The sequence below is a fragment of the Etheostoma spectabile genome, chromosome 15 (genome assembly GCF_008692095.1).
Source record: "Etheostoma spectabile isolate EspeVRDwgs_2016 chromosome 15, UIUC_Espe_1.0, whole genome shotgun sequence".
Lineage (NCBI taxonomy): Eukaryota > Metazoa > Chordata > Actinopteri > Perciformes > Percidae > Etheostoma > Etheostoma spectabile.
Genome location: NC_045747.1, coordinates 29128429 through 29141575, shown reverse-complemented (window position 1 = coordinate 29141575; position 13147 = coordinate 29128429). Strand labels below are relative to the sequence as shown.

General features: G+C 42.9%; 1 protein-coding gene across 5 annotated transcripts in view; it reads right to left on the bottom strand.

The window, feature by feature from the left end:
- Positions 1-13147, bottom strand: part of hoxb3a (homeobox B3a) — an 88795-nt gene that overhangs the window by 12124 nt on the left and 63524 nt on the right. For 4 of the 5 annotated variants that reach the window (XM_032537286.1, XM_032537287.1, XM_032537284.1 and 1 more), the window contains one exon: positions 3674-3740. The gene's annotated coding sequence lies outside the window, so the exon portion shown is untranslated. Of the gene's footprint in view, positions 1-3673; positions 3741-11934; positions 12172-13147 lie in introns of those variants that run through there. The other variant, XM_032537288.1, reaches the window with a different exon arrangement.

Genomic DNA, 13147 nt, shown 5'->3' with positions numbered 1-13147 from the left:
TGCCTGCTGCCTGCTCGCGCCCCCCACCCCCCACCCGCCCTCCACCCTCCGCCCCAGCACCAGCGCTGCCTGCACCGCTGCTGGCTGATAACAATGGCCTCAAATTTCTTTCTTTTTTAGCCTCTGTCGCTCACGCAGCCACTCAGTCCGTCAGTCAGTCCTCTTCTGAGGAACAGGTCCACCACAAAATGTCACCCCATCGCATTTTTGGGGGGTTGAGCTCCCTTCTATTTTTATTCCCCTTCTCCTTCTCCCGTCTCTCAGTCTTCCCGGGTCTCCTGCCTCTCTCCAGCCGCGTCTGGGTCTGGGTCCGCCTCGCTTCGGTCTCTGGAAGGCTACCGATTTGGGGCTTATTCCACACGGCTAGCAGCAGCAACGATAGCCTGTACTAGGCCTAGGGTAGAATAATTCTGACGGTAGAATCCCATTAGGTCTATTCTCACTATGTTGTTGACAACAAGCCCGGGTACAACGCTCACGGGGGTGTAACGGAGGAAATAACGCGGCTTTACTTGCGGACGCGTTGATTCCCCCATCAAACATCCCAGCGTCACATACAAATTATGCTAATTTCCCTGGCTGCAAGTGAAACACGCAGGCACTTGTATTGGTCCTACATCCAGACATAGGGTAGCCTAGTGGCCTATACGTTTGCTATTAGCTCAGAATTCACTCTTCCACATTGGAATTTTCTATAACATAGGCCTACAGCTCGCAACTGGCTTTTTTCACCAGGGAAACTTTTGAGTAACTTTCATAGCCTAATATCAATACAGGTTGTTTACAATTCTCTCTGTCCACCTCCTTAAAAAACGCTGATTTTAAACAGCATGGGCTTCCTGTCAGGATGGGACCGTCCATCTTTGTCTTTCTCCTTCAGTTCTAACTAGTGGGCTACATGCCAACGAAATAAGACTAGTGATGAAGTTGTTTTGGGTGGTGAACAGGATCAGAAGGACATAGATAACAGCCTTAGAACAATTTTAACATATGAGTTTCATTTCCAGGGGTTACCAGTTCATTTTCACTATATTTGGCTGTAGATTATTTACTCCAAGAACAATGTAAATAGAAATTAGGTAGCCTACTAAGATCAAACTACTTTGCAGTCTAAATCCATAGGCTCACAGTTTAACACATGGCAAAAGAAAAATATAAAATAGAACAGTCTAATAAATAATGAAGCACAGATATATATATCCCCCTGTTAAGGCTTAACCAAATATATTCTTAGTGGCTGATATTACATTTTTGAACTGACTTGGTATATATTTACACTGTCACTGGAAATGTAAACATGTGCTACTATTTATTTGAAAGTGTTGCCACAACCTAATCAGATCCATGAGTTATGTGAGTGAGGGCGGAATCACATATCAAACACCTGTTAGTGCCAATTTGGTGAATTCATTTAATATGTTTGATGACATTTTGACAGGCAACATGAGAAGACTCTCTTTCTTGCACCTTCTCACTACCTACTTTTCCAGAAAATGTGATTGTATTATAACTATATTTACAGGGCCCCGCATGCAGCTCATCACTCCCTGTAGAAATATATATATATATAGTCTGTATTGTTAGGATTTCAACACCTTGTCTCCCCCTGCTGCTACATGTGCACAGAAAAAGGTGAAGTACGGAGACTGACATAAAAGGTACAAACAGTAAAAATGTAACAAATCAACAAACGGTAAAAGAAATAGAAAATAAAAGATAATGTAGCCCAGGAGATGTGTAGATATAATGGCGCTACATGGCTGTGAGGGGAACTTTAAAGTCTGTGTTCTTTTCTGTACTTTGACACAGTGGAGGAAGACAGGAGCAAAGTGCAACAGCATTTCAAAAAAAGAGGTGAAGTAGGCTAAAAAAGCAGGAGCGACCAGAAACCCCAGAAGGAAAGAGACAGAGAGGTGAGACCAAAATGGAAATGAAAATAAGAAGGTGTCTTAGGCCTACTATGTTTTCACACCACAATCTCACACACACACACACACACACACACACATATACACATACCCACAAACACACACACACTGCGTCTCTAGAGCTCTCTCTCCCACTTCCCTCTATTTTTATTATTCAGAACGCTACCCCTGTCGTTTATGGCTACGTAAGATTTATGAGTTTTCTAGCACCCAGCAGTGTGTGTGTGTGTGTGTGTGTGTGTGTGTGTGTGTGTGTGTGTGTGTAAACAGCCCAACTTTAAAACAGATAGCATTTGCTGTAGGCTGCTGAAAAGAGAGGATGAGCTCCGTGTAGGTGGAAGGTGGGAGCCTGAAATGTGTCCGTCTGCAACTTTTCCTTCAAACCACCTTTTGTAAGGACTGGAGGATCTGCTAACTGCTGCTAAAAAAAAACCTCATTACTCATTAACCAAACCGCTAATCAGCTTTTTTTTTGTTCCTATTTTTCCCCACTGAGCAAGAGAGTGGGAAGAGCCGTGCATGTGGAGAAATAAGCAGAGCGGATTACATGTGTGTATTGACTTGTAAAAGCACGCCGGTGCTTGTAAAGGATGGCTCCTGCTCTTTATTTTCCTTGGACGCGCATCGACGGCTCCGTGTTTCGGATTGAGTCACGGATATTGGGTTTCACAACTGAAACTCTCTGCCTTGCAGAGCCATGGAAATCCTCTTTCCATTTTTTCCCCCCATTTGTTTCCCTCCCCCAGGACTTTAGGCATGTAGGCCACGGAGGATGACACACAGGAATTTCCTCTGACTATGGGATTTAAACTCATATTTTACACAGTTATAGGCTACTGAGTCGAAACAGTGTGTTGCTGTACATGCTAAAATATTCAACACAAAGGATGCATACTTATGTGTAGGCCTGATGTTTGTTATTGTATGTTGAATGAAAATAACTTTAAGCATTTCGACAACTGTGAGCTCATTTTATGCTGCCATTAGCGATAGATTCATTACTGGCATTAGCCTGTATTATTACTGCTTGCGTTAGCATTAGGCTTATTATTACAGAGCTGTTTTAATAACTGTCCTATCAAATGATGAAGTGACCCCGGTGTGTCGGCTGTAACCCGCGGCCATCACACCTCTGGCTTATATTACATTAGCACGTGTCATTACATGATATTACACACGCACACGCACACACACACACACACACACACACACACACACACACACACACACACACACACACACACACACACGACCTGCACTTTCTAGATATTCAGTTGGGTTTTTAAAAAAAACATGTACCGTCATTTAACTGCGTTAAGAGAAAATTTCAAACAATATGGCATCGAAATGTAAAATTAGACTACATAATAATTTATAATATTAAAAATATTAGCCATAATAATAATACTGATCACACTAGGCCTGCATGTATGAAACAGGGTTACATGGTAGAGATTAGCCTAGGTGGGGACAGTCTCAAAATACTTTACATAAAAAAAATAAATGATAACCGATATTTTAGTTGAATATTTGCAATGTTTTGAGCAGATTTTATAGTCTGAATGTAGAGGATGCAGCAAATTGACAGAGTGTTCCTAGGTTTTAAACGAAATTGTCACATTTTTCACGGACTAACAGCGATCACACTGCAAACACGCACTTCAAACATCATTCTCACATTGCATAGCATCAGAAGAAAATTAATAATAATACTAATACTAATAAAGTGAAATAGCAAGACTCACCGAAAGATTTCTTCTTATTGTCTGGTGTTGTGATGAAAGGAAACGGCTTCCAGAAAGCTCCTAAGAACTGCAGGATCAAAGGGGGGAAAAAAGGGAGGTATAGGGAGGGAAAGGGATAGAAAAGAAAGAGATATGCAATCAAAAAGGCTTGCTAAAATCCGATACAGAGCACAGACCTCTTGTAGTGTAATCGAACGGCTGGGCCGGGAGCAGCCGCTGACAGGTAGCCTGACCTTCAATTATACCCGGTGAAATCCCGGAATAAAAGCAATAAGACCAGAGAGAGAGAGGGATGAAGGCTGGCTGGGAGTCATTTGACATGTTATTGATTCGGGTATCATATAACATATGCTTTTACAATTACTGTGTTTTCCCAGCGTTTTTAAAACTGTGGAAACATCCGATCTGGGTTGCTTACTGTCGGGAAAGTCTTTCCCAGTAAACGAGGAGACACTGGCGCATCAGTAATGCAGCTAAAAGACGGGATGGACAAAAAGAAAGAATCGAAAATGTTCCAATCCATGACTAATTTGAAAGAAAATTCCAGCTCAGGAAGTAGGCCTAATAAAAGTTAAGCAGCTTCACTCTCTTAAAAAACTGGAAATTAAAATAGCATCTTAATTAAAACAAATTAAAAAAATAGTGCCATTATAGAAATAGTCTAATAGCTGCAACCTGTTGTGAAAACACAGGGATTGTTGCAGTACACGCCATAAACAGGTCTTACAAAAATGCAGTCAATGTCTCAAATTAAAATAATTACAATTGAACAACATGCACGGGATGCGTCTATATCCTGATTCCAAATCATTTCAACGGGAACGATTAATATCATTCAAAGCCACGTGTAAAAAACTTCACGTTGGTTGACACATATAAACTATCTGCATTAATATAGCCTACTGAACACATCCATAACGGCACTTCTAAAAACGTCCGACATGTTGCCAAACACCAAACGGGCCGAGAAGGGAGAACAAAAACTGGAAGCAAGCGAAAAAGAGAAACGGCCCCATAAGGTGTACAGCTGTTTCCCAGCGGCTGGGCATCCATGCAGCCCATAAATAACTTCCAGCATGATTCAAAGAGAGAACACTCCTAATCCGGGGAGAGAACTAATCCGGGGGAAAATTCGGTGCTTATTGCCCGGTTATCCTCATGTGGGTCGGAGCACCCAGAGCAGGAGAACGCATCCCAGCCGGACAGATATCCATCCATCCATCCATCTATCCATCCATCCAATGCTGCACAAGGGGCTAAACATTGTTTCAAGATAAATTGTATAATTGTATAATAGCATCCACGACCGCAGGATGAAAAGCGCTGTCCGTGTTGTTGCATAGTGGCTGATATATTTTATTAAAGTGCTGGAATAAAATCTCTGGCCCGCGTTGCCTCTGTTTCTGCTCCTGACAGCTTCCCCCAAACACATAAATCAAAAGCAAGGATCCCCCGACCTCCCCGTACCAGCCTACACCACCATCACCACCTCCACCACCACTACTCCTACTAGGAGTACTACTACAACTATAAAGTTATTTATTGTTTCTGTCCATGCACTCACGCACAGCTCTGGCTGCCGTCCATCCCCATCGCAGCAGTCGGCGTTTTTCCTCCCAGTGTCCCCCCCCTTTTAGCCCCGCGGGTTAGTCGGAAATTTTGGAGCTACGGAGCAGTAGTGGACTAGTCTAAAGTTGTCCAGAAAGTGATGCAGGGGCCGACTAGCTTAGCCAGCTAGCCTGTAGGTCGAAACAAAGGGAGGAGGCCGCCTCCAGAGCCCCAGAACAGCTGATGAGCCAAATTTTGAGTGGAAGAGGAGGCTGAGGGAGAGAGAGGGACTTTCAGAGGAAATCAGTGCTCTTGGATCATGATTCTGGATAAAATAAATGTAGATGAGTGTTTTTTTTTCCTCTCAGGATGGATAAAGTGAAAATTTGAAATTAAGGATGGAGCAAAGGCATAAACACGCAACAAAGAGTCTCGGTGCATAACTGAACAGAATGCATATTAAGTGAGTGAACAGCAGGTTCACACTCCTGGGAAGGGGATGCATGGATGGATGGATGGAACGAACAAAAACGTATCAAAGCACATTTACTCAAATAGAGCAAGTTTGTAATACTAGAACTTGGTTGTGTAGAGTTTTCGAGATGCTATATTTCTACTTCAACAAATGGATGGTGATGAACGGATGGATTTATGCTGCCGTTGCTTCATTTTCAAGTTGCACATGACCTGAACAAACGTTATCACCACTTGCTGCTATTATCTCTGCCTGGTCTGGTGGTGCTGTCACCGGCCTCTGCCTGTGCCTGTGCCTCAGCCCTCACACACACACACACACACACACACACACACACACACACACACACACACACACAGTCTATGTGCTGGAGAAACAGCTGTTGTAGCTTGATCTAAAAGTTTTATGCTGAGCTTTCCTTTGTCCTTATACTTCTTTGACCTTATACCGCCTGAAACAGAACAGAAACACGAAGGATAACACATCTGCACCAAGTTCAGACCTTTCAGTTTACTATCAGTGCTGCTACGAGTTGTAGTATCTTCTGGTATAACACAGGAGCTGTAAGCCCCCACCTACACAGTGATATATTGGCACACAGCTCTCCAAAAGGGACCTTTGACCTGGAGGAGCAATAGCTCAGTTCTTTAATGATCAACCCACTGGCGGAGTGCTGCAGAATCCCATTTGCATGCACTATTTCATGCTTTAATCCTTAAACCTGTAACCTCTGAACTAAGACAGGATTCACAGGAGAGAACTTTCAATCTAAATCTTTTTTGTTGCTGGTAATGTGAAACTGCAGCCAGCTGACAACAGGACAGGCAGAGAATAAAGTCATGCAACACAAATACCTACACATACTATGTGTAACGTTATCATCCGGAGTACCTTTGCATGCAACAATTAGCGCTTATCAAGGTTGTTCTGTAATGATTAAAAACCTACTTTTCATTTTTGTGAAATTTGTAAAATATTTTTGTTTGATTTTAGAGTTTTTGTCTATTTTAATCAGGAGAACATGGGCCATGTTCAAATGCACACACAACTGTAGGTCAACTTTGTGGATGGTAAATCTATTTGAATGTGTTCAGCCTTATTTAACCGAGAACTATTATTAGACTGCTGAACCTGCGAAGTTGCAGTGGTGTCAGTGTTAGCAACTTTATAATCGGTTGGACACATCCCCCCCATGTGTATCCAATTTCTGGATTTGACATAATTTACTGCATCATCAATGGGTTTCATGGCCCTTCACATTCTGCTCAAATGATTGCCATACGTTTAAGAAAGCCCGTTTGTTTTCCCAGAAGCTGAACTCCCTGTTTTGGTCACACTTAAATGGCAAAAAAGAAGAAAAAAAGCCAAGAATCAAGTCAATTTAGAGCACATGGGCTGTTTATACACATGCAGGTTCCCTTTTTTGCTCTTACACCTTAGGTGGTAAATTCACAGTCAGTTTTCTTTTCCCCTGCAGTCTTTTACTCTGCTAGTACATTACTACTTTGGACTATACACTCTTAACAAACAGCAAAGGTTGCACACTGCACTGAAAGGTTTTTTTTTTGGGCCACCACATCACCATTTGCTTCCCCAAGGATCAGTCAAAATCCATCTATACATTTTTCAACAAGTCCATGTGAAGCTTTTCTTGAAGTGTAATGAGGTTGAACGGCCATGCAGCAGCATCACCGACACCAGCGCCACAGCCACACCAAATGGGCAAGCGACGACAAACCTATACTGCAACACATGTCATCTCCTCCCCTGCTGCTCCGCCAATGACACACACACGTTTCAACACCGTTTTTCAGAGAGCAAATATGCACTACTGAGAGAAACTGAGGGGGAGAGACACACACCATACTTGTTTCTCTGCTTCCAGTTTGTTTAATTAAAGTGTGGGTCTCAGAGGGTGAAATGCTTTTCAGTTTGTTGCTCAGTTACTCAGTTATCACTTATTACGCTCGTACAAATGAAATCAGTCCAATGCAACACAAATAAAAACCCAAGATTATAATCTAAATACTAGACAATTTAGTAACTTTGTTTATCAACCCACTCAAAAAAATCCTATATTTATCATTCTTTACTGGCATTTCATTGTAAAGCTTTGTGGTATGAACTCATGAGAAGTGTGTAGTACACCAGGGTGTGGACCGAATCATGCTAGAGGAAATTACATCGACATCATCCTCTTATTTTGCTAAACATATGCTTTTCATTCAGCTTGTGAAATCTGAACAAATCTTCTCCTTATTAACTATGTGGCTTCTGGCTGTAGACACATAACTGAGGCATTACGCTCAGCCAGTGTACAAAAGACCTATTTGAATCCTGTTTGGGCCACAGACTTCTGCTGAAGTTGACAAATGCAGTTCCCGATTCATGGTTTTAGAGTAGTTTGCAGGGATCATGCACATATTTACCAAGAATGGGAGCTGAGCTTGGACTTTAACGACTTACTGAAGTCTTGGAGGTAGACTGAGGGTGGCTCGTGAGTTGGCTTTTTCCTCTTTGGAATTAGTAATTAGGAAAAAAACTCAACTGATGTCTATTAATCTTGTTTCTACATGCACTAACTGTTTTTGTGGGCTCAGCCAAGCCACTGTTACATCAAGTGAAAAATAAACAAACATTTTAAACAAAAAACTTGCAACATAAATGTTGCATTAAATTATTGATAAGGTAACTATTATTACCTTATCTTACCCAGTGAGCCAACATTATAGCCCAGTGTCTACCCTGCTCTCTTGCTGCAGGCAGGGTCACAACTCCCCGAAGAGCTTGCCCCTGTGGCACTAACAGTCCTGAACCAGAAACTCTTGCCATCAGCGCCTTCCTTTGACAGAGAGTTAATCTTTATCAGAGATGCTAATCTTTAACCTCAAACTCAAAGAAAGCCCTGAGCCAGGAGAGGGACAGAGAGACAGAGAGAGAGAGAGAGAGAAAGAGAGAGAGAGGGAGAGAGAGAGAGAGAGAGATGGGTGTTTGGGGGTCAATTTGCCCTTTCTGCTTCTGGGCCATGAAAAGTGCCAAGCTCACCAAGTCTGTCAGGCATTAAAGAACAGGGATGAATGCGATTGTGTGTGTGTGTGTGTGTGTGTGTGTGTGTGTGTGTGTTGGTGTGTGTGTGTGTGTGTGTGTGTGTGTGTGTGTGTGTGTGTGTGTGTGTGAGCACACAGAGTGGTAAAGATAGAAATCACGAAAGGAAAGGTTTTTTCTGGCCAAGTTTGATTTCTGGCTGAACTGTGATGTTAAACTAAAGCTAAAATGTATTTACAGTGTCGGCATGTTTTGTTCTGATAACTATGTTTTGAAGTGTTTCCAGAATTCTGACTTAAAATTGCTTTTGGGGTTTGATTGTCTGATGTCAAAGCTGACGGTTGATGTTACTAAATGGCTGCGTAGAAAGTAGTCAAAAAGGCCCTTACAGAGCTTCAGGACGTATCCAAAACAAATAGGCTTAAGAATAGTAGCACATTGCTCATGCTGTGCAGCCCTATGTACAGTTCAGCCTGCTTCTGTGTATGCTGTAAAGTTGGTTCGGGTGTCCTCTGGAAGACACCTTGTCCAATGACTGAGCATCTTTTTCAGGGGTTTTGTCGTTATCCAATTGTGTCGATGGTAAATGTCAAGACGTACAGCCGCTGTGGCTGCCTGTTGGTTAAACAAGATTGCTCCCTGAATTGGTGTCTCAGTCCATCCAGGGACACTAGCACTCAGTGATATCTGTAGTAATTTGTGGTTTGGCATTGCCTTAACAATTGATTTTCCTAAGTTGTTATTATATAGCTTTGAGGCCTCATTAGGCTCTGAGCGTTGAACAGCCTGCACCAGTACAACAGGCCTGGATCCATTTCCTAACAACATGCTTCTCTTATGACATGTGGATCAGAAAAAGAAGCCAGTGATTGTAATGTAATCAGGCCACTTGGCCCAGCAGCAGATAGGCCTGCCATTAAACCTGTTAGAGCAGGAGAAAGCGGCTGTATGGATCTGGGCCAGACCTGTCAGCCTTTATACACTGCGACAATGTTAGGCGTGCTTGCCGCCACTATTTTATTTTGATCGGTGTTTTGCCCATAGTTTGTCAGTGATGTATGAAAAAATCAATTAAATCACAGCTGTGTTGGAGTTGCTGTGGGTTTTTTATGACTTTACTGTCTCTCTGCCCGGAAGTGAGTAAAAACCACCGAGGTCAAGCAACAGCTAAAAGGAGCTGTCCGGCTTTTAGTTGATATGACATATATACAAATAGAGCTGTTGTTCCCAACCTTTTTGGCTTTTGACCCCCTAACAAATCTTGTGCTCAAACAGATTATATAATTTGAATGAGTTTTATATGTCCAGAATACGTAAACTTATCCAGTAGATCAGAAAAAGAAATTGCGTTGTTTTTTCTTTCTTGTCCCTGTCATCTTGTGAACCCCTAGCATAATCTTGGGGTTTCGAATCCACAGGTTGAGAACCACTGATAGAGTTAGAATTTAGAGACGACCTATTTAAAACTTCTTTTTAATAATTTCAACTTTAAATTTACAATGAAAATTGAATTATGATTTTTTTTAATTTTGTTGAATGTGGTAGATTAAATAAAGTCACATATACATGTGTGTCACACACCAATTAATACAATACAATGGACATTGAACATTTTAAATTAACCCTTCCAAAATGAGACCTTTGGTCGTTTTTTTAGACACAGCTGATGATGATGTACAACATACTGAAAGCTACAGGTTATTTATGTTTCCCACCACACCAGAAAACATATAACCACTTCTTATCAGTAAAAGCTTTAGCTGGGATTCATGGCCTCAGTATTTTTTTAAAACAGCCCTGCATGGAGATCAACATCTGGTCACATGGAACAAAAATGGATGTCACATTGACATGTATTTAGGCCTATATTTAACATTAGATTTGGGTGCAATCCTTCAACTGGAATCAAGTCAACGCATTGATTGTGAGGCCTGATGCTGTAATATTTGACCTTGCATGTGTTTAATGTGAAGGCTATAAGAGTTACACTTTCTTTGGTTAATGCTATGCTGATACAATACTCACCGCTAAACATTTTTGAGGTATATACTATGTTGAACCATATCTATAGAGAGAAATATAAAACCTGCTTAAGCTAGAAAGGGTAAAGTTTGGCGCATAAAGGAAAGACTAAACAAAACAATTAGGCTAACTAGTTTTCAAAAGCTGCAATCTTGTCTGCTCCCAACAAAGGAATCAAGAGAATTAAGAGCTGGGGACTCATTGGTAAAATCACATTTGTGTGCATTTATTGTTCATATTGGTATGGACATCCATTCATCTATGTGTATTTGATTCCAATATTGCTATTGGTTTGATATCCCTGTCCAATGAAATGTACCTAATGATACATCTGGCTGGAATAAAAATGAGAAAACCAACATATTAGTCGGAATAAGGGTGGATTGGGGCAATTATGGAACCAAAAACTTTAGTTTGTAATCATTCAAACTGAAATAATAGCGCTTGTAATTAAACATTTATTCATACCCAGTTTGCCTGTGTTTTCTTGAATGTGAGGAAAAAATCTGTTAATCTGTTCATAATATCATTTGTGGATTTTTTGTCTTTGGGGGGGCATCACAACTTGTGGATACTAGAGAGGGGAAGAAAGAAAGAGAGAGAGAAGGGGGAGGCTTCTTGAGTAAGCAATCTTTTCACACTATCATAAATCACCGCGTGGCTTGAACGCATCTTCTTTCTTTACACCTAGCCGTCAGGTCCCTATTCACTACGACTCATTCTCACTGTGTCACGCGCACACGCACTTACCAGACACACACCTCATGTCCACACCGCTCTTCAAGGTGCAAGGAAACTTCTTTTTTTACAATGAGAGAGAGAGAGAGAGAGAGAGAGAGAGAGAGAGAGAGAGAGAGAGAGAGAGAGAGAGAGCATGGTAAGGCACCCTTTTCTTTTACCTTTTCTGAGGCATCTGTCTCAAGCTGCTTTCAGGCGCGCTCACGTGCACACACACACGCACACACACACACACACACACAGAAAATAAGCTTTTGGCTAGCTATAGAGCTTGCACGCGGGCACACCCCGCGGATGCCTCTGCGAGTTCGAGAGAGACCACGGTCACACAACAGATAATTAATGACATGTCTAGCGGCGGAGCGCGTGGGATGGGGACGCCTCGGAAACACACACCGGGACACGGAGCGAGAAGCATCCCGGCAGACCTTACCTGCTCTCTCTCGGGGTGTCTGTCCTCCGGCTCTTGTGCTTTTCCCTGGATGCAGTCTGTTTTTGGCCACGGACGGAGACACCGGATGGAGTAAAGGAGCCCAGAGAATCCCTTCTCGGAAAACCTTGGATGTAGGCTACTTTTCACTGACTGTCAGTGCGCAATTAAGAGCAGTCAGGCGGTTTGGCTTTGTTATAACGTGTTGGCTACTCGAGTCCAAAATGGCACTAAAACAACATGCATGGCAGTTAAGCACGGCGTTTAACCCGCACTGTTGCATTCTCATATAATGGTGTGTCCATTAGAACGCCTCTATAAAACAACGTAAAGCGTTTGTTAAAAGTCATAAATCTTGAGTCGGCTCCGCCATAAATCTCCAACAATCAAAGCCTACCTACAGCACGCAAGCTGTCGGGGACTGCTCGGTCTGGGGCTCGCGGTGCTACTTTACCCTAAAAAACACACCGCGTGCGCGCGCTCACCCCCCCTTTCGCCAGTGCTTCAAAATTCCCTGTACAGCAGGCCGGTACGTGCCTGGCCAGCACCACGGTTAGGGCTCGCGCTTTTTCTTTTTCCTAAAGACTTATCTTTGTCCACCAGCACGAGAGCGAACGTTGGGGTCCAGCGCGAGCTCCAATGGGCACACAGTATGGTGAAGGAGCCGTTTCCTCTGGCAGAGCTTTCCTGGATTGAGGGTGACGCCGTATTCCCCGGGCTCCGTCCTCTGCCTCTCACAGCCTATTTATTCCCTCTTCTTTATCCCTTCTCTCTCAGCTTGTCAAAAGAGAGGAGCAGCGTCCTCCAGTCCCTTCTTCTTCCCTCCTTCCTCCCTGACGGCTGCTATCTTTTGGTTCAAGCCCTAAAACATACACTGTTGTGCTTTTGTTGTTGATCTGCTACCTGAAGTGGCCGCTAGCCCTCCTTGCTAACCGGTGACTCTCCTATCGTTTATGAAATAACAAAACGTCCCAGTCGTGCACATTTGAATTGCTTCACTGATTATCTGCGGAACACTGAAGACAATCCCAGATAAGACGGTTCTCCCCCCTTAACCCTGCTCCGACCTCTTGCTCCTTCGTCCCGGCTTTGCTGACTCGGGTTAAGGTGGATTGACACCGTGGAGTGTTCCCGAACCATGGCTAGTTTGGGCTGACAGCTGGAAAGGCCGCAAGAACCTAGGAAGTCGGGGAGGGTGTGTGAGTGTGTGTGTGTG